The sequence below is a fragment of the Salvelinus alpinus genome, chromosome 31 (assembly GCF_045679555.1).
Source record: "Salvelinus alpinus chromosome 31, SLU_Salpinus.1, whole genome shotgun sequence".
NCBI classification, from domain to species: domain Eukaryota; kingdom Metazoa; phylum Chordata; class Actinopteri; order Salmoniformes; family Salmonidae; genus Salvelinus; species Salvelinus alpinus.
The window spans coordinates 3,632,055-3,652,407 of NC_092116.1; the positions used below are offsets into that span (position 1 = coordinate 3,632,055).

General features: G+C 39.2%; 1 long non-coding RNA gene across 1 annotated transcript; it reads left to right on the forward strand.

Annotated features, from left to right (window-relative positions):
- The first annotated feature begins 5,008 nt into the window (after positions 1-5,008).
- Positions 5,009-5,472, forward strand: LOC139560987 (uncharacterized). The gene is made up of 2 exons (XR_011672039.1): positions 5,009-5,105; positions 5,303-5,472. It is a non-coding gene; the product is annotated as an uncharacterized lncRNA (long non-coding RNA).
- Positions 5,473-20,353: the final 14,881 nt, after the last annotated feature.

Consider the following 20,353-nt stretch of genomic DNA (forward strand, 5'->3'; position numbering starts at 1 on the left):
AACGTTTGCGGGAGGATAAGGACATTCTGACATCACGTTCCGTTTTTTATAAATGCCAATTTGTACATGAAAACCGGCGCACACATTTTTTGGGCCATATTTTGTGCGTACGCAACATTTATAAATGAGGCCCCGATCGCAACCCAATTGGAGATTCTGGAGTGGTGTTTTCCGCCACCATCAACAAAACACCATATTATGGACATTTCTTGTGGAATAATGGTGTTGCATCCTTCCAAAATAGTTCCAGACACTTGTAGAATCCATGCCGTTCTGGCTCGTGGTGGCTTAACGCCCTACTGAGACACTTTATTTTGGCAGTTACCTTTATGTCTATTTGTCTAACATACAGAATGTCCATCTTTTTTTGTTTAGAAAAGTTGTGGCCAAGTAAATGGATGTTACAGGTGATATAATGTAAAAAAACACTATTTTACGTACAGTATCTCCAATAAGATCTAAACAATTATGCACTGAACCTCAACTAAACTCAAGGTTGAATCACACTGGTTGAATCAACATTGTTTCAACGTCATTTCAATGGAAGTTTCATTTACGTCTGTGCCCAGTGGGTATCTTCTATTTGCTAAGGCAAATGTTGCCTGTTGACCTGACTGTGTCTCTGGATTGTGGCTTGTGTAGTGGCTTGTGTAATCTGATAATCAGGTATACAGGCCTTCTTTGTCCACAGCTGAAGTACCCAAGCCAGAAAGGATGAGTAATATGAGCACAACAGAGTGCTGAGAGGTGTTGCTATGGAAGCAGAAATGTGTCTGACGTACAATCCTCCGGCAAACCATGCCATTAGTCTGAGCGGAAGAAAAGTGATTTATAAAAGGGGGTCTTTTATTGACAACAATTTTGGTATTTATCCAAAGACCCATTTTCTGGAACAATTTGCAAAGGGCTCTATAAATGCAATGATGGGAACACTCCTACATGCAAGCTCTAAAACAGGTAGAGTCCAAAGCAAGAGGTTGCAAGTTAAAAAATGAAGTCTCGTGAAGATGAAATATGTTTTTGGTCTTGTATTTGTAGCAGGTGATGGAGATAGGGAAATATATACTTTTCTTTCATTTATCTTTGAAAAGGCAGATAGAAAAACACATCAAGATGGTTGGTTGACAATGCTTAACCTTTGTGAAAGCGTACATCACCATTTCTTCTCCATCAACTAGACCTGGTAAATTGATCCCTGAGTGCCAAGAAGCACATCCGGGATTCTTCACTTGACCCAATCATGAACGTCATTTTCCTGGATAAAGAGATAGGTCTATGATGTGTCCTCTGATTTTTGTTGTCCTCTGAAGACCACTCAGCCAATCATGATTTCTTTTCATAGTGTTTTTTTTCCCATATGGCTTTGAAATATCAAGTTTATTCCTTTTTAAATAACCACCTTGTTTACTCTCTACCGAGTCAGGAATTCATGCAGAACCCAATAAATAAAGGCTATCCCACAACGCATTATACATGACGAGTGACAGAACTAAGGCCTGGGTCCGTAGCGTAGCATTACCCCCTCCCCTACCCAATCAAAACCCATGTCAATGTAATTTCCAACAAAGGCCTATACCATGAACAGATATAGGGGTGGGCCTTTTCTAAAAAAAAATATGCAAATAAGCACAAACAAAAAGAACCTCCCGTGGGAGTGTCTTTAGAATAGATTATCTGTCACACACACACACACACACACACACACACACACACACACACACACACACACACACACACACACACACACACACACACACACACACACACACACACACACACACGTAGACACATACACCATTCTCTCCACCTCTCTAGCTCTTGCTCAGTGATTCAAATTATACATCACAACTGGAGGGTGATAGTTAAAAGTCCCAATAGGAGCGGGCTGTGAGGTAAATTCTACTGTTGTCTGGGGACGAGAGGTATACGGAGCTGTAAATACAGAAACACACACAGGAGAGTTGAGTTTTACCCACGAACCCCCACCGCTATACACTTAAATGTATTTCTGCCCGGGTGGTTTTCTTTTTTGTTATTTGACGTGTTACACAGGACTGACTTGATTGACAGTGAGGAGATTGCATATACTGTTTGAACAACCACGGAGATCCAATGACTTTCGTGGTATAAAAAAATGAAATAAGTGTCACCAATCCACCGGAAGTAGGATGTGAATAAAAGCTATGCTTCCCTAGGGCCTGTCAAACATGAGTTTTATCCATGTTCAATATCGAAGGAGTGTGGTTATTGCGAAAAGGCAATAGGGGATTTTGACAGTTCCATTCCAGTCAATTAATAATCAATGGCGTGTCAAAATGACAATCAGGGTCTCTACACGTTATTAATAAATGTACTCTACATAGTGTATATTTTTCTCAATGATCCTCTTCTCTTACTGCTTTGTTGAGACCTTGTGAAACACCCATCCATAGATGTATCATGTTTATGTCTGATAATGGAGACATGCATCACAACCACACACACACAAAATATCCATAGCATAACAGGCCTCAAAGCGGACATTTACTCCTTCTTTACTCCTTTCAAAAAGGGCAGTGAGGTCAATGGTCCTCCCTAAAACCACTGTCTGCAAATTTGCCAAGTCCATAACACAACTGTTGATTAGGTTTCACAATTTGACAGCTGTGGAAATGACAGCTGTGGAGACAGTTTACATATCCAAGTTTTGTGACAAGGCCACAATCATTCCACAGTGATTTGTGCACTGAATACCTTCATGAAATGAGACAGTTTATTCTCCTAAGGTATCACGTTCAGTCGTTTGAAAGGGAATATAGTCTACAGAGAAAAAACTAAAATATATAAGTAGACCATAGAAATAACCTTCCACACATTGATCCTTGGAAGTCAAAAGACCACACAAAGGAAACTTGATAGATCGTTGAGAAAGTTCTCACTTGAATGGAAGACTCACTTTTAAATTAAAAACAGTTCTTCTTCTTCTTTGAGGTTCATTGACAGACTAAAACCGATAAGGTGTATTGCCGCCACCTACTGTATGGGTAGTGAACAAAAACTAAATAAATCCATTGTGGGAAAGGGGGGGACAACAACATCACATAATGTAAAAAAATAAAATAATAATAATATATGTATATATATATATATATATATATATATATATATATATAAAAACATCCCACTTCTTTAGTCATGGTCCCTACACATCCGTTGACAGGATTTCTTGAAATGCTGTAAAGTCCCTGAGTCCCAAAAAACGTTTTCTCAGATTTTCTCTTTGTTGGTACCGTGCAGTTTATAGCCAATGCAATAAAGGATACAAAGTCCACCTTTTTACCATGCAACATGTCAAGATCCTGTTGGCAAGTGTTGGGTTCTGAGAATATTAAATATATTTATTCATGTTACTGAGGGAGTGCTTAGGTTTAGAGGGTCTACACCAGAAGTTAATGGTCATCTGTAGGAGGAAGGTATATAGTGTGTGCAATTAGGCTTGTAATGTGCTGAGTGCAGGGAAGAGATCACATGTGGCAGGCACTGATAAGGCAAGAGAGCCGTGGATTAGTGATGAAGGGGGTTGAGGTCAGGTCAGGTCAGGTCACGTTAAGGGAGAAATGTATGGTTTATGCCTAGCAGTAAAGATACAATGTTTGTTTAGATGGGTAGGAGGAGACTCAGCTTAGAAGGAAGAGTTAAACATCAGTGCTTGTGTGAAAATGTTTTTGTCTAATGCAGCTGTATGGACCATTTGGGAAGAATAAACTTGGTTATTAAGCTTTCATAGTGTACTTTGAGTTTTTTACTCTGAGAATTATAACCTAACATAAGGAACATTTATTGGTGTCTCTAATCCACTACCATGGTTTCTTCAACATTACTCCCTTCTTACACTCTTCTCACCCCTGCCAGATCGGATGTCCCCTTCACCCTAACAGGGCACTTCAGGAATTCGGGCTCATGTTCCCCACCGCAATTGCACCATTTCACCTCAAATGGCATTTGATACTTCTCCCGTCTACTTACATTTTTTCCAGATATTTGAAATGTATCACACTGCATGAGTTTTGGAACAAAGGCTCGTGCAGTGTGTCTCATATAACCCATGTATACGTGTGAAGGGAGAGATTCTTCAATGAACAAAAGAATGGATGGAGGGGGCTCACTCTAACCACCATACGGGTCAGTCAGTGTTCACCAACCACCGCAACTACTTATTCACTTACATCCTTTGCACTCACTTATAGAGCCACTTCAGAGATAATCCCCTTGATAGGCACCCTGCTTCACAGATCCACACACGACACGTTCCAATCCGATAGCTTTTTCAGGTGCAAACCACTCTCCTTTTTGTTCACCACTGTAATCAATTTCTTCTCATCTCCACTCAATGCGCCATCAGTTTCAAACATAACATCCGCTTCCGTGATGGTTGCGGATGAGTGACACAACAATGGGCCTGTCGTGCCAAAAAGTGTCCCCCCCCCGATATAGTTATATGTATGTCATGTTGAGGTATCTAGCTATAAGTTAAACCTGATCAATCAAATGGATAGGTGTAAGCAATTATGGTCATTCCAAATGTCCTTAACTAGGTGTCTTCGCTAGACAGACACAGAGAGAGAGGGGGGGGGGGCAGAGAGAGAGAGGAAGACAGACAGACAGAGAGAGAGAGATGGAGATAGAAACACAGAAAGACAGTAGTGCAAATGTACTTAGACTTGAGTATTTAAACAACTTATCTCTTCCAACTTGTTAGGCAATCACATGTACCTACGGGGAAAGGATGGCCAGCCACACAGGAGAGTGATTTTTACTAAGGAGGAGAAGGAGGCCGTATTGACCGAGATGCATGCTGGCCATTTCGAAGTGAAGCACATGACTGCCAAAATCAGGAGGTGGACAGCTGGGCAAGTGAAATAACTATTTTTTTATCAATCACATTCTATTATATCTGAAATTATTATGATTTCAGTGAATGTCATATCAGAGAGCACACAATGTTTCAATTTGTCACTTTTTGCTTAAAGGTCAGTACCCTGTCTAGCCCGCCAGAAGTTTTAGGGTGAAGACTGTGGCCCTGGAATTGAAGACCATCAAAGTTGTTTCACCATGGCACATGATCGGTAAGTTTCCCAATTCAAATATTGCCCTGATAAATAGTTTTGTAATGATTGCTTTTTTGACCACAGCAGAATTCAATATTATAGAAATTGTGTGTGTGTGTGTGTCAGTATATTTACAAATATGAAAATCTGCATACTGTATGACACAGGTATGGGTAAGAATAACGTAATCTTCTCTCTAACACTTTAAATGTTAGGGGTTGACCTCATCGGACCCTTCATGAAATCCAGGAATGTCAACAGCTGGTGTCTGCCGGCGACCGATCACTTTACCAAGTGGGTGGAGGCAATACCCATGAAGATCAGTACAGGAAGAGAACTCTAAATTCCCTTCTGTAACCTAATAAAAAGAGTACTTGGAAGAAAATTTTGTTTTTGTTTTGTATGAGTCCCATCAATGACAAGACTGGCGATGCCAACTCCAAGGCGATGAGGGACATCTTCAACACCCACGGTTTTCCTGAGGTCATCTAAAGTGGTCATGAATGCTGGAACAAGGTACAGATGTTCATCAAAAAGAAAGGAGGACCAAGGCACTCTTCATATAATTAATTAAAATGCCTTTATTAGTATGGCATGTTCAATAGAAACAAAGTTGTTTAAAAACCGACGCGTTTCGGCTGCATGGCCTTCGTCAGGGAGTACAGAAAAAGGAGAATACAATGTCCTCTTTTGAAAGGCTTTTCCAATTAGCCCTAATTAGAAGAGGGAGTGGTTACCAAATTGGACACACCTAGTAAGCAATAATATACACATGAAAAGGTGAAATACTGTAGCTATGTTATCATGAGCATACAACTCCAAGCTAGAAGCATCAGAACACCCAGAGAGGCAGTTCCAACCCTAACCATGACTGGGAGAAGTCACTTTTAAACGTTTTTTTAAACAACTTTGTTTCTATTGAACATGCCATACTAATAAAGGCATTTTAATTAATTATATGAAGAGTGCCTTGGTCCTCCTTTCTTTTTGATGACCAATTTACACCTTTTACCAAAGAGCACCTTCTATCTACCAAAATATACTATAGTGTACCTTAGTAGCGCTTCCCTTCCTCCTCTTTCTACAAGGTACAGATGTTATGGGTTATTTTCTGTCACCAATGGTTTTGTTTTATTTCTTTTTTACAATGTATTATTGTTTTTCCAAGGTATATAATCAGACATATTTCAATATCTTACAGTGTCAGTAGATATTCCTACTCTCTCCTCCAGGTTTGGTGAATGGACCAAACAGACCTTCAACACTGCTATGGGCAAGTCCCTTGACAGGTACCAGGAACGGTGGGAGAACAACCCGAAGGTAATTCTCTTTGCACACAACAGCAGTGTCCAGGCCTCCACCGAGTATGGACGGGTGCCGCAGCTGTTGACAGAGGTAAACAATGCAATTGTCTTTACAATTATTGCATATACTTGTAGTCTTTCAAATTTGTGACTGACTTAGTGTTGTTGTTTGTCTATTGCTACTTTTGTATAAAGGTACTTTCACATCACTGAAACCCCACCTGATGTGATGGAAGTTGTCGAACCAGATGAGAACGCCTTCGTTTTTGACCAGAAGAAATTTTTTTTCTGCTGTAAAAAAATGTCCGTCCCTCCAAGAGATATGTAAGAAATGCATTTGTGATATGAAATTTACAAGGCGCAAGAGAAACAGATGGAAAGCTACCGGAGCAGAATCAAGAAGGGGACCAAGTTCTACGACATCCGGGCAAATTGCTTGGTTTGGAAGCAGGAGGATGGAAGGCAAGACCTGGGAAACCTCGCTGCTTATTCTCTCCTAGCTGGGGTCACCATCTGTTAAGGTGAATATAAAACATATCAGATAACAACTATTTACATTTGCACACAAAATAACCTGAAGCTAGTTTTAGCTTCCTTAACACTGATATTTTTCTCTTTGTCGTGATAGGGTTACCTCGGTGGAAGCCAAACAATCTTCTCCAGTTGGAGCAGTTGGACGGTCGACCACTGAAAGCACTGACGCCCTACACTTCGGTGAAGCCCAATAAAAAAAGTATGTTAAGCTTTGGCTGACATTTGAGAAAGCAAGAAATGGTAGTTATGCTGAGTTTATGAAAATATATCTCTTCAATCTACCTCTCCAAATTACTTTAGGACCATCGACTGTCCGAGCCCCCCAGGAGGTATCCCATCCAATAGAGCCAGTGAGTTTGGATGAGTCTGATTCTCTGTGCTCTGAGTCCGAGGGGGACAGGATTGAGGTAGGCTATACCTTTCAAAACTGTTGAAAAGTACATATCTCCCATTTATAACATTGCACTAATCCATACAATTTTCTCACAGTAAAGTGTAACCTGTGAATTTGCTTGTTTACGTCTCTGTCTCCTACCCTGTTCCCTTTAAGGGGAAACATTTAAATATCTTGGAATGGCCTAGTCAAAGCCCAGACCTCAATCCAATTGAGAATCTGTGGTATGACTTAACTTCTCTAGGATTGGGGGCAGCATTTTCACGTTTGGATGAAAAGCATACCCAAATTCAACTGCCAGCTACACATCCCCAGAAGATAAGATATGCATATTATTAGTAGATTTGGATAGAAAACACTGAAGTTTCTAAAACTGTTTGAATCATGTCTGTGTGTATAACAGGACTTATTTAGCAGGCGAAACCCCGAGGACAAACCATTCAGATAATTTTTTGGGAGGTCACTCTCTTTTCAATGGATTTTCATTGGGAATACAGATTTCTAATTGACCTTCTTGCAGTTCCTACCGCTTCCACTGGATGTCAACAGTTTTTAGAAATTGGTTGAGGGTTTTTCCTTTGTGTAATGAAGAAGTACGGCCATCTTGAACGAGGGTCACTCGAAGTGTCTTGTTTGTTAGAGGCGCGTGTCCAGAAAGCTAGCTACAGTTTGTTTTAATCCTGTATTGAACACAGATCATCCCGTCTTCAATTTCATCGATTGTTAAAAAATAACTAAAGTTGTATTACAAAAGTAGTTTGAAATGTTTTGGCAAAGTTTACAGGTAACTTTTGAGATATTTTGTAGTCACGTTTCACAAGTTGGAACCGGTGTTTTTGTGGATCAAACGCGCCAAATAAATGGACATTTTGGATATATATCGACGGAATTAATCGAACAAAAGGACCATTTGTGATGTTTTTGGGACATATTGGAGTGCCAACAACAGAAGCTCGTCAAAGGTAAGGCATGAATTATATTTTTATTTCTGCGTTGTGTGTTGCGCCTGCAGGGTTGAAATATGCTTCTCTCTCTTTGTTTACTATGGTGCTAACTCAGATAATAGCATCGTTTGCTTTCGCCGAAAAGCCTATTTGAATTTTGACATGTTGGCTGGATTCACAACAAGGGTAGCTTTAATTTGGTATCTTTCATGTGTGATTTAATGAAAGTTTGATTTTTATAGTAATTTATTTGAATTTGGCACTCTGCATTTTCTCTGGCTTTTGGCCAAGTGAGACAGTAGCGTCCCGCCTAAACTCCGATTTTTGGATATACATATGAACTTTACCGAACAAAACATACATGTATTGTGTAACATGATGTCCTATGAGTGTCATCTGATGAAAATCATCAAATGTTAGTGATTATTTTTATCTCTATTTTTGCTTTTTGCTACTCCTCTCATGGCTGGAAAAATGGCTGTGTTTTTCTGAGGCTATGTACTGACCTAACAAAATCGTTTGGTGTGCTTTTGCCGTAAATCCTTTTTGAAATCAGACGTGTTGGCTGGATTCACAACAAGTGTAGCTTTAATTTGGTGTCTTTCATGTGTGATTTAATGAAAGATTGATTTTTATAGTAATTTATTTGAATTTGGCGCTCTGCTTTTTCCCTGACTTTTGGCCAAGTGGGACGTTAGCGTCCCACATATCCCAGAGAAGTTAAAGACTGCTGTACACGAGCGGAGAACATCCAAATTGAAGGAGCTGGAGCAGTTTTGTCTTGAATAATGGACAAAAATTCCAGTGGCTAGATGTGCCAAGCTTATAGAGACATACCCCAAGAGGCTTGCAGCTGTAATTACTGCAAAAGGTGGCTCTACAAAGTATTGACTTTGGGGGGTGAATAGTTATGCATGCTTACGTTTCTGTTTTTTTGTCTTATTTCTTTTTTGTTTCACCATAAAAAAAATGTGCATCTTCAAAGTGGTAGGCATCTTCAAAGTGTAAATCAAATGATACAAACCCCCCTAAAATCTATTTTAATTCCAGGTTGTAAGGCAACAAAATGGGGTGAATACTTTCTCAATCCACTGTAGCAACGTGTAAGACATGGATTTCATGTTATAATGTTAACAAGGTACCCAAAAGTAGTTTGAAGTAATGTTTTCATTTTATTAGCTAAACAAAAGGTGTTTAACCTTTTCATACGTGAGTTCCAAATATCTCTAACGGTCGCCCCAGCGTAAGTTGTTTTATGCACATGATGTCAGAATTCACTCACTGTTCCAAAATGTTTCAACTTGTCAATTTCACATTATTTTCTAACAGCAGTTTCAATTGAGGTTTATCCCACCTCAATAATTCACATAGAAGTAGCCCATTTCAGCATTGCGGACAATTTATATGTTTGAGGCTTTACAGACCAGGACTTCTTTCTTCGAAGAGAGGCCACTGTCACGGCCGATGCTGGAAGAAGTCCAAGGTGCAGCGTTGTGAGCGTACATATTCCTTTTTATTTGAATGTCGCCAACAAAACAATAAACAATACAAAACGACCGTGAAGCTTAACAGGGCTATGAAGCCTGTAACAAAGTTAACTTCCCATACTGGAAGGAGAGAAAAGGACTACCTAAGTATGGTTCCCAATCAGAGACAATGATAGACAGCTGTCCCTGATTGAGAAACATACCCGGCCAAAACATAGAAATAAAGAAACATAGAAAACAAAACATAGAATGCCCACCCCAAATCACACCCTGACCAAACCAAATGGAGACATAAGAAGGCTCTCTAAGGTCAGGGCATGACACCCACGAACTTCAACAATGTTTGCGCAGATCAAGTATGCATATATTTGCACAGTCTTACACGAATTGGAACATTTACTGGCTGGCTCTCACAATGCCTTGTTGTTTTCCTTACAAATAATAACTTTGACATGTTTGCATTCCTATCAAAGTACGTTCCTTATTTTCTGTATATACCGTGTTCTACTGTAGGCGCATACATAGTATGTATGTATGTATGTATGTATGGAGCATAATGTGTTTACAGTTTTATTTACATGTTTTCAAGTACTGGTGACAAATAATGTATTCTGATTATTGCAAAGAATGTAATGGACACCTATGATGTGTGTAAAATACTTTTTTGAATGTTGTACTGATTATAATGAGCTAATGCTAAGCTATTTGCCAGCTATGTATATGTGTGTCGCCATGTTTGTTGACATTATACAATGCCTTTTTGGTGTCACGTAAACATCTGTCAGACCAAAGATGATATAATGAGGTGAAGGAATGGTTCACTCATCTTTCGGGTAAACTTCCTGAAGTGAATGAAGAGAAGTGAATGATCGTAGATGACACACCCCCTTCAGCATACATACAATAAACAGACCAAACTCATCGTGTCTCATATTATCTTTGGTTGATGCGAGAAAACAACCATGGCGACGCGTGCAAACTTTCATTGTCGGATTACTTCCGATTTCTATAAAGTGTTTTACTCAACTATTCTGATCAATTGTGAGCTCACCCATGATGTGATTAATTATAAATAATAATTGCTATTAGCTAATTCATTTTGTCGTTTCTGTCAGGTTGAGAGTTATAAAAATATGACTGCTTGTGTTAGGTCAATCTTTCCTCAGTTAGCGCTAGCACAAATGTGGCATACATGTTCCGAATAGGATGATTGTGTTATGCTGTAGCTACTTCTGTGAATGTCTGAACATTGCATCCAAAAATAAAGTGGTCACATTCTGGACATAGCTTTGTAAGGACTGTGTTTGTGCAAAATGTTTCTGTGAAAAATCAGTGTGGCCAGCTCAAATGCTGATTGTTGCGTCAATCGCAACTGGACGTTCTAAAATCACACCGGTTTGAGCGTACGCTGCAGGGACCACTGTAGAATGATCACACCTGTTTGTTCGTACATGTGAAAAAGATAAACAGCGAAATTGTCACGGAAATCAGCCTTGTTTGCAAAGCAATAATGAAAAGAACCTCATTTACACTGTAATGATCTCAAATTAAAATCGTTAGGTGGCATGATGGCTTCACGGGATATCTATGTTCATTCAAATTGTCATCGGTAAAATGCAATTTTGTTGGTTTTCTATACCTTACGCCTGGCCATACCATAACCCCATCGCCACCATGGGGCACTCTGTTCACAACGTTGACATCAGCATATCACTCGCCCACATGACATCTGCCCGGTACAGTTGAAACCCGGATTCATCCTTTAAGAGTACACTTCTCCAGAGTGCCAGTGGCCATTGAAGGTGAGCAATTGCCCACTGAAGTCAGTTACAAAGCCAAAATGCAGCCAGGTCAAGACCCTGGTGAGGACGACGGGCCCGCAGATGAGCTTCCCTGAGCCAGTTCCTGACAGTTTGTGCGGAAATTATTATGTTTGTGTAAACCCACAGTTTCATCAGCTTTCTGGGTGGATGGTCTGAGAGGATCCAGCAGGTTAAGATGCCGGATGTGGAGGTCCTGGGATGGCGCGGTTGTGAGGCCGATGTAGGTGGCTTATGGTAGACAAATTATACTAGAATTCTCTGGCAACAGCTCTGGTGGACATTCCTGCAGCCAGCATGCCAATTGTGCGCTCCCCTTTACAAAATGTATGTTTAGCTCACACAATATAATCTAGAAGTATGCATTAAGGTGTATGTAATAGAATGGATGTGGCAAAAACAAATGTAGACATGACTTCTTATGGCTGCATCCCGCTACCGGGATCGATATGACAGCAGCCAGATAAAGTGCAGGGCGCCAAATTCAAAAAACAGAAATCTCATAATTAAAATTCCTCAAACATACATGTGTCTTATATCACTTTAAAGGTATTCTTGTTGTTAATCCCACCAAAGTGTCCGATTTCAAATATGCTTTTCAGCGAAAGCACTACAAAACGATTATGTTAGGTCACCATCAAACCACAATAAGCACAGCCATTTTTCCAGCGAAAGATAGCAGTCAGAAAAAGCAGAAATAGAGATAAAATGAATCACTAACCTTTGATTATCTTCATCAGATGACACTCATAGGACTTCATGTTACACATAACATGCATGTTTTGTTTGATAAAGTTCATATTTATAACAAAAAATCTGAGTTTACATTGGCGCATTAGATTCACTAGTTCCAAAAACATCCAGTGATAGTGCATAGCCACATCGTTTCAACAGAAATACTCATCATAAATGTAGATGATAATACAAGTTATACACATGGAATTATAGATATACCTCTCCTTAACTTTTACTTGGTACTCATCCCGGATCCAGGAGCACCCCCCACAGTAAAAAAGCTGACTAGCATAGCCTAGCATAGCGTCACAAGTAAATACAAGCATCTAAATATCATTAAATCACAAGTCCAAGACACCAGATGAAAGATACAGATCTTGTGAATCCAGCCATCATTTCTGATTTTTAAAATGTTTTACAGGGAAGACACAATATGTAAATCTATTAGCTAACCACGATAGCAAAAGACACCACTTTTTTTACTCCACCAGTTTTTTACTCCATCAGTAGCTATCACTAATTCGACTAAATAAAGATATATATAGCCACTAACCAAGAAACAACTTCATAAGATGACAGTCTGATAACATATTTATGGTATAGGATATGTTTTTTTAGAAAAATGTGCATTTTTCAGGTATAAATCACAGTTCTACATTGCAGCTGCAATCTGAAATAGCGTTGGAAGCAGCCGGAATAATTACAGAGACCGACGTCAATTACCAAAATACTCATCCTAAAACATTTCTGAAAAATACACAGCCTACAGCAATTGAAAGACAAAGATCTTGTGAATCCAGACAATATTTCAGATTTTCTAAGTGTTTTACAGCGAAAACACAATATATCGTTATATTAGCATACCACATGAGCTAACATCACCCCAGCATTGAATCAATGCAAAAGGGGCGATAACGTTATCGCCACCAAAATATATTAATTTTTTCACTAACCTTCTCAGAATTCTTCAGATGACAGTCCTGTAACATCATATTACACAATGCATATAGAGTTTGTTCGAAAATGTGCATATTTAGCATCACAAATCGTGGTTATGCAATGTAATCTGTCAAAACATGGCATGCATTCCTTCCGGCGCCATCTTGGAAAGGCACCTATGTTTACGATTATTTATCGATTAGATTGACAAAAAAATACAGGTTGGACAGCTAATGAAAGATGCATTGGTTATTAATGCAACCGCTGATTTAGATTTTTAAAATTTACGTTACTAGACATACATTGTGAGTTACAGCCAGACTAGTGCCGCAAAAAATGGCTGACAACTGCGTTTACATTTTTCCACATAAATACGGAATAAAATCATAAATAACTCGTACTTTTCGTTGCTTTGTTGTAAAACGACCTCCTCAACTTCGGAACTAGCAGCTAACGATAGCTACACGGCACACACATGCCCAAATCCTCAAACGCAATACTAAGGAAATTCAGAAAAATAGCAATATACTCGCATAAACTGATATAAATCGGTTTCAAATAACTTCGTTATGATGTTTCTAACACCTATATCGAATTAAATCACAGACGGATATATCTTTGATCAATAACGAGAGCTTTTGAGCATGCGATTCGGATGTCCTCCCTTGCGTCCTGGCGAGCGTCGTAAAGAAGGGACATCTCACTCCATTCCCTTTTATAAACTCTGACAAACACGTAGAGACACCATTCCACTTCTCATTGGTTACTGACATCCAGGGGAAGGCGGGTGCAGTTCATGTCAAGCCATAGGGCACACACAGAGTTTTAAACTGATCCGAGATCAGAGACTATTTTTCAGAGCTTCGCATGTCCTGTCATGAGTTTCGCTGTAGAAAGAGTTCTGGTTCACCCACAGACATAATTCAAACGGGTTTAGAAACTAGAGATTGTTTTCTATCCAATAGTAATAATAATATGCATATTGTACGAGCAAGAATTGAGTACGAGGCAGTTTAATTTGGAAATGTAAAAAAAAAAGAAATGCTAACAGCTCCCCCTATTGACAAAAGGTTAATGCTGCCGCTGTGTCAGATTTCAAAAAAACTTTACGGAAAAAGCTAATCATGCAATAATCTGAGGCGGAGTCTCAGTAACAATAACGCAAATTAACCGCACATGTTGGACTCAACAGAACACTCAGAAAATACATGATAAACTGTTTGCCTTACCTTTGATGAACTTCATCAGAACTGCATGTGCCTAGGGAAAATCCCAGAGTTCCACAATAAATGCTTGATTTGTTTCTGATAATGTCCGATTATTTAACCATGCTCTCAATTGAAATGACAGTGAGCTATAGATGGTTTCGCTGCCTTCGGCTACAACTAGATGTCCAATAGTCAGAAAGCGCCTCCGACTCTAACGTGACGAAATGTCCAAAGAGTTCCGTAACTAGTCAGTAGAAACATGGTCTAATCACGCATGTCACCATGCACCATCACATCTTTAGAATGTCTGTTAACATACACTCTTGAATGAACGTTCCAACCGGAAAATTTTCATTGACTTCAGAAGAGCGATGGAACGGACGTCCTACTCATGTGAAGGCGCATGGTGAATGCGTGATCAGCCCGTGGAAGTGGTGACTAATTCCTGTACTCCTTCGGACCCCCCTTCACATTAGAGTCATCAGACAAAGTTCTGTTGACTATTGGACATCTAGTGGAAGCCGTAGGAAGTGAAAACTCATCTATATCTCACTGTCATTTCAATTGAGAGCATGGTTGAATAATCTGACACCATCAGAAACAATTCAAACATGGATAGTGGAACTTCTCAGGTTTTTCCCTGCCATATGAGTTCTGTTATACTCACAGACATAATTCAAACAGTTTTAGAAACTTCAGAGTGTTTTCTATCCAATATGTATAATAATATGCATATATTAGCAACTGGGACTAAGGAGCAGGCCGTTTAATATGGGCACCTATGTGCACCTTTCATCCAAGCTACTCAATACTGCCCCTGCAGCCATAAGAAGTTAAATGCATTTCCCTACCTTCCAAATAGTTTTTTACAATGAAGTGCCAAGATGGAAGCACGGTGGCTTCAACACAGCACCTCCATCAGTCATCTGGTGCAGTGGTTCCCAACATGTGGGGCCGACAGACTGGGCGTGGGGGTACCCACCCACCAAAATGAATATATATTTGTTTTCCTTAAGTTTAAGTAACTCAGTCCGGCTTTCAACTTACTCTTGAAAGTTGTAATAACAGAATGCACAAAGTTGTCCTCTTGTCATGTCAGTCATTGCATACCGTAGAGAGCTATTTATAACTTGTCTGAAATGTCCAGATCAACTATGCCATGTCAGCTAACCTTACTTAGCTATGTTTTTTAGGCCATATATTTATATCACTGATATATATACATCACTCAAATATCACATGGATACGCATTAGACATGACAAAATGTATGGAATTGCATGAAAATAGCTTTAAAATTGCACCATTTTTTCTCCACCCCATAACAAAATGTGTAGAATTGTAGGGAATAAGGTTTGAACCTGCAACATTTAATCTCCACCAACAAGACGGGTGTGAACAGTTTGTGTAATGAACAGTGCTTGTGCCCATAGAAATGGAAGGTGGCGCATGGGCGTGCGGAGGGGGCGGTGGGTGTTCTCCAATGCTGGAAGGGGGCCTGTGTGAAAAAGTTTGGGAACCCCTGATTTAGTGTATATATACATCGTCGATCTCGTCGTTATAATCACATCTCTGACACGTCTCAAGGATCCATTGAACCTTGTGGGTTACAATGTTGATTGTTTTCTCCTCGATTAACAGCTATAAAACATTCATATTCACTAGTAAAGTCAATATAAGGTTTAACTTAATGTTTTGACAGTATTTTCTTTTGTGTGATAGTATGAATATGATTAGCATCAAAATGTGCGATTGGATTTCATCTGGAAGTGCAGTACCCCTGCTGAAGTTCCAACAATTCCTAATGGCCTAATAAAGTGTGGTTTGAAGGTGCTAAGTATCTAATAGAGAGTTGCCACGGTCACTGGTTATATTGTTTCACTATTTATTTTTAATTAGCTTAGAACAGCGAGCGCTATCAGTTAAACCCGTCTCCTCTTTTGATATTTTTCATCAATTCCACTGAGGCTTGATGAACTAGATACCAAAAAATCTGACCATGTGACATTATACTTCAGAAGGATAAACATACTTCTAGGAGGACATAGTAAACCAGACCAATAGCAACAGTCTCTGACACCACAACATACCTTTTCGTCACCAAGGTTAGAGCATTTACAAGATGACAAATCAGGTGAGATCAGCAAGGTCAGGAGCAGGTAAAAATTAAGAGGACATGCAAAGCCTTCTGCCTCCTAAAAATGTCAGAATCCCCCAGCAGAGATGTTCTACTTCATAAGCCTCACAAGACAATATTTTTCGGCAAAGGGCCTTGGGCTGCGGAAAAAAGGTGTTTTGTCTCAAATGTGTGTTTGCTAAACTTGCGGTCATTCTTATAATTGAAATATGGCCCTGAAGGCAAAAGAGTACGCTCCAAATGGGACCCTGTGGACAGATTCACAAAATACACAGCGATGGGAGAGATCCACTGTACGCAGAGTGGGACTATTACATCGACACTAGCACAGCCCTGATAGGCTGTGGGTTCAATGAATGAGCCTGTAACACCAGAGACAACCTGTAACAGTCTTAGTTGGCTGTGTGTTTAATGAACAAGGATTCTGATTGGCTGCAGTTTTTAATGAAAGTAATGAATGAGGATTCTCCCAAGGCCAAGAACATCATACAGCTAAAATATGATTCATGAGATGCCCCTGGTGGATTCATAATCCCTCCGTGAGCCTCTGGGCTGTAAGATATGAGTTAAATTACAGGAAACATTAAAGGGCAGAAGGGAAGAACGATAGGATAGGCTACTGTTTAAGTCATTGTAGTAACAGGGGAAGACTGTTTTGAAAATGGAGATGATACAGGTATAACAGGTATAACACAGCATATCCCTGTACCCTTTATGAAGGAGAAGTTTTTTTTAAGTATTTGTGACATAAATCCACAAACGAATGACTTACTGTCTAAATGATGTACATAAATCGTTAACACATACTTTACATAAATAAATACCGTTAATTTGAATACAATTGACTAGGGATAATTAATGTTTTATAGCTGTTGATTGGGAGTTAACAAACATTTTACAAGGAAAAGCCAGTCAATATTGTAGCCCACAAGGTTCCTTGATCTGTAGGCCAGGGGTCTCCAACCTTTTCTAGCATGAGAGCTACAGTACCAGTCAAAAGTTTGGACACACCTACTCATTCAAGGTTTTTCTTTATTTTCTACATTCTAGAATAATAGTGAAGACATCAAAACTATGAAATAACACATATGGAATAATGTAGTAACCAAAAACGTGTGAAACAAATCAAGATAGATTTTAGATTTTAGATTCTTCAAAGTAGCCACCCTTTGCCTTAATGACAGCTTTGCACATTCTTGGCATTCTCTCAACAAGCTTCACCTGGAATGCTTTTCCAACAGCCTTGAAGGAGTTCCCACATATGCTGAGCACTTGTTGGCTGCTTTTCCTTCACTCTGCAGTCCAACTCATCCCAAAACATCTCAATTGCGTTGAGGTCGGGTGATTGTGAAGGCCAGGTCATCTGATGCAGCATTCCAACACTCTCCTTCTTGGTCATATAGCCTTTCCACACTCTTGAGGTTTGTTGGGTCATTGTCCTGTTGAAAAACAAATGATAGTCCCACTAAGCGCAAAACAGATGGGATGGTGTATCGCTGCAGAATGCTGTGGTAGCCATGCTGGTTAGGTGTGCACTGAATTCTAAATAAAATCACAGACAGTGTCACCAGCAAAGCACCCCCACCCCAGCACACCTCCTCCTCCATAATTCACAGTGGTAACCACATATGCGGAGACCATCCGTTCACCTACTCTATGTCTCACAAATTTGGACACATCATATCAAAGGACAGATTTCCACCGGTCTAATGTCCATTGTTCATATTTCTTGGCCCAAGCAAGTCATTGGTGTCCTTTAGTAGTGGTTTCTTTGCAGTAATTTGACCATGAATTCCTGATTCACGCAGTCTCCTCTGAACAGTTGATGTTGAGATGTGACTGTTACTTAAACTCTGAAACATTTATTTGGGCTGCAATTTCTGAGGCTGGTAACTCTAATGAACTTATCCTCTGCAACAGAGGTAACTTTGGGTCTTACTTTCCTATGGCGGTGCTCATGAGAGCCAGTTTCATCATAGCGCTTGATGGTTTTTCCTACTACACTTGAAGAAACTTTAAAAGTTCTTAAAATGTTCCATATTGACTGACCTTCATGTGTTAAAGTAATGATGGACTGTTTTTTCTCTTTGATTATTGGAGCTGTTCTTGCCATAATATGGACTTGGTCTTTTACCAAATATGCCTATCTTCTGTATACCACCCCTACAGTGTCATAACACAACTGATTGGCTCATGTGCATTAAGAATGAAAAAAATTCCACAAATTAACTTTTAAGAAAGCACACCTGCTAACTGAAATGCATTCCAGGTGACTACATCATGACGCTGGTTGAGAGAATGCCAAGAGTGTGCAACGTTGTCATCAAGGCAAAGGGTCGCTACTTTGAAGAATCTCAAATATAAAATATATTTTGATTTGTCGAACTCTTTTTTTGGTTACTACATGATTATTTCACAGTTTTGATGTCTTCACTATTATTATACAATGTAGAAAATAGTAAAAATATAGAAAAATCCTGGAATGAGTAGGTGTGTCCAAACTTTTGGCTAGTACTGTACATTAAAAATATATATTTTTCAGTATTCTGTTGTCTCTGTTTTATTTTAACTGATTTTAGATTTTTTCGTTTTTTTATTTACTCTCAATATAACACTTATTCATAGAGAAACAACGAAAAAGCTTGTTCTGAGTATATGTCAATGCAACAGAAAATACATTTTGAGGTCTAAAAAAATAAGCATCTATAAAAAATGTTTTGCGTAATTCCCCTTTAACCTCTCTAGGGTATGTGGGATGCTAACGTCCCACTTGGCCAAAAGCCAGTAAAAATGCAGCGCGCCAAATTCTAATATATTACTATAAAATTCAATCTTTCATGAAATCACACATGAAAGACACCAAATTAAAGCTACACATGTTGTGAATCCAGCCAACATGTCTGATTTCAAAAAGGATTTACGGCGAAAGCACATCAAACGATTATGTTAGGTCAGTACATAGCCACAGAAAAACACAGCCATTTTCCCAGCCAAAGATAGGAGTCACAAAAAGCAGAAATAGAGATAAAATGAATCACTAACCTTTGATGATCTTCATCAGATGAAACTCATAGGACATCATGTTACACAATACATGTATGTTTTGTTGTTCGATAATGTGCATATTTATATCCACAAATCTCGGTTAACATTGGCGCCATGTTCAGAAATGCCTCCAAAATATCCAGAGAAATTGCAGAGAGCCACGTCAAATAACATAAACTTTGATGAAAGATACATGTTTTACATAGAATTAAAGATACACTTGTTCTTAATGCAACCGCTGTGTCAGATTTCAAAAAAACTTTACGGAAAAAGCACACCATGCAATAATCTGAGACGGCGCTCAGATATGAAAAACATTTCTCCGCCATGTTGGAGTCAACAGAAATACAAAATTACATCATGAATCTTCCCTTACCTTTGATGATCTTCATCAGAATGCACTCCCAGGAATCCTAGTTCCACAATAAATTGTTGTTTTGTTCGATAATGTCCATTAATTATGTCCAAGTAGCTACTTTTGCTAGCACGTTTAGTACACATGTCCAAACGCTCGCGCCGGTCCAGGCAAACGTCGGACGAAAACTTCAAAAAGTTATATTACAGGTCGAATAAACTTGTCAAACTAAGTAGAGAATCAATATTCAGGATGTTGTTATCATAAATATTCAATAACGTTCCAACCGGAGAATTCCTTTGTGTCTACAGAAGTAATGGAACGCAAGGCGTGACAAAACATTTCCTGCTTACACTTTGATGTCCA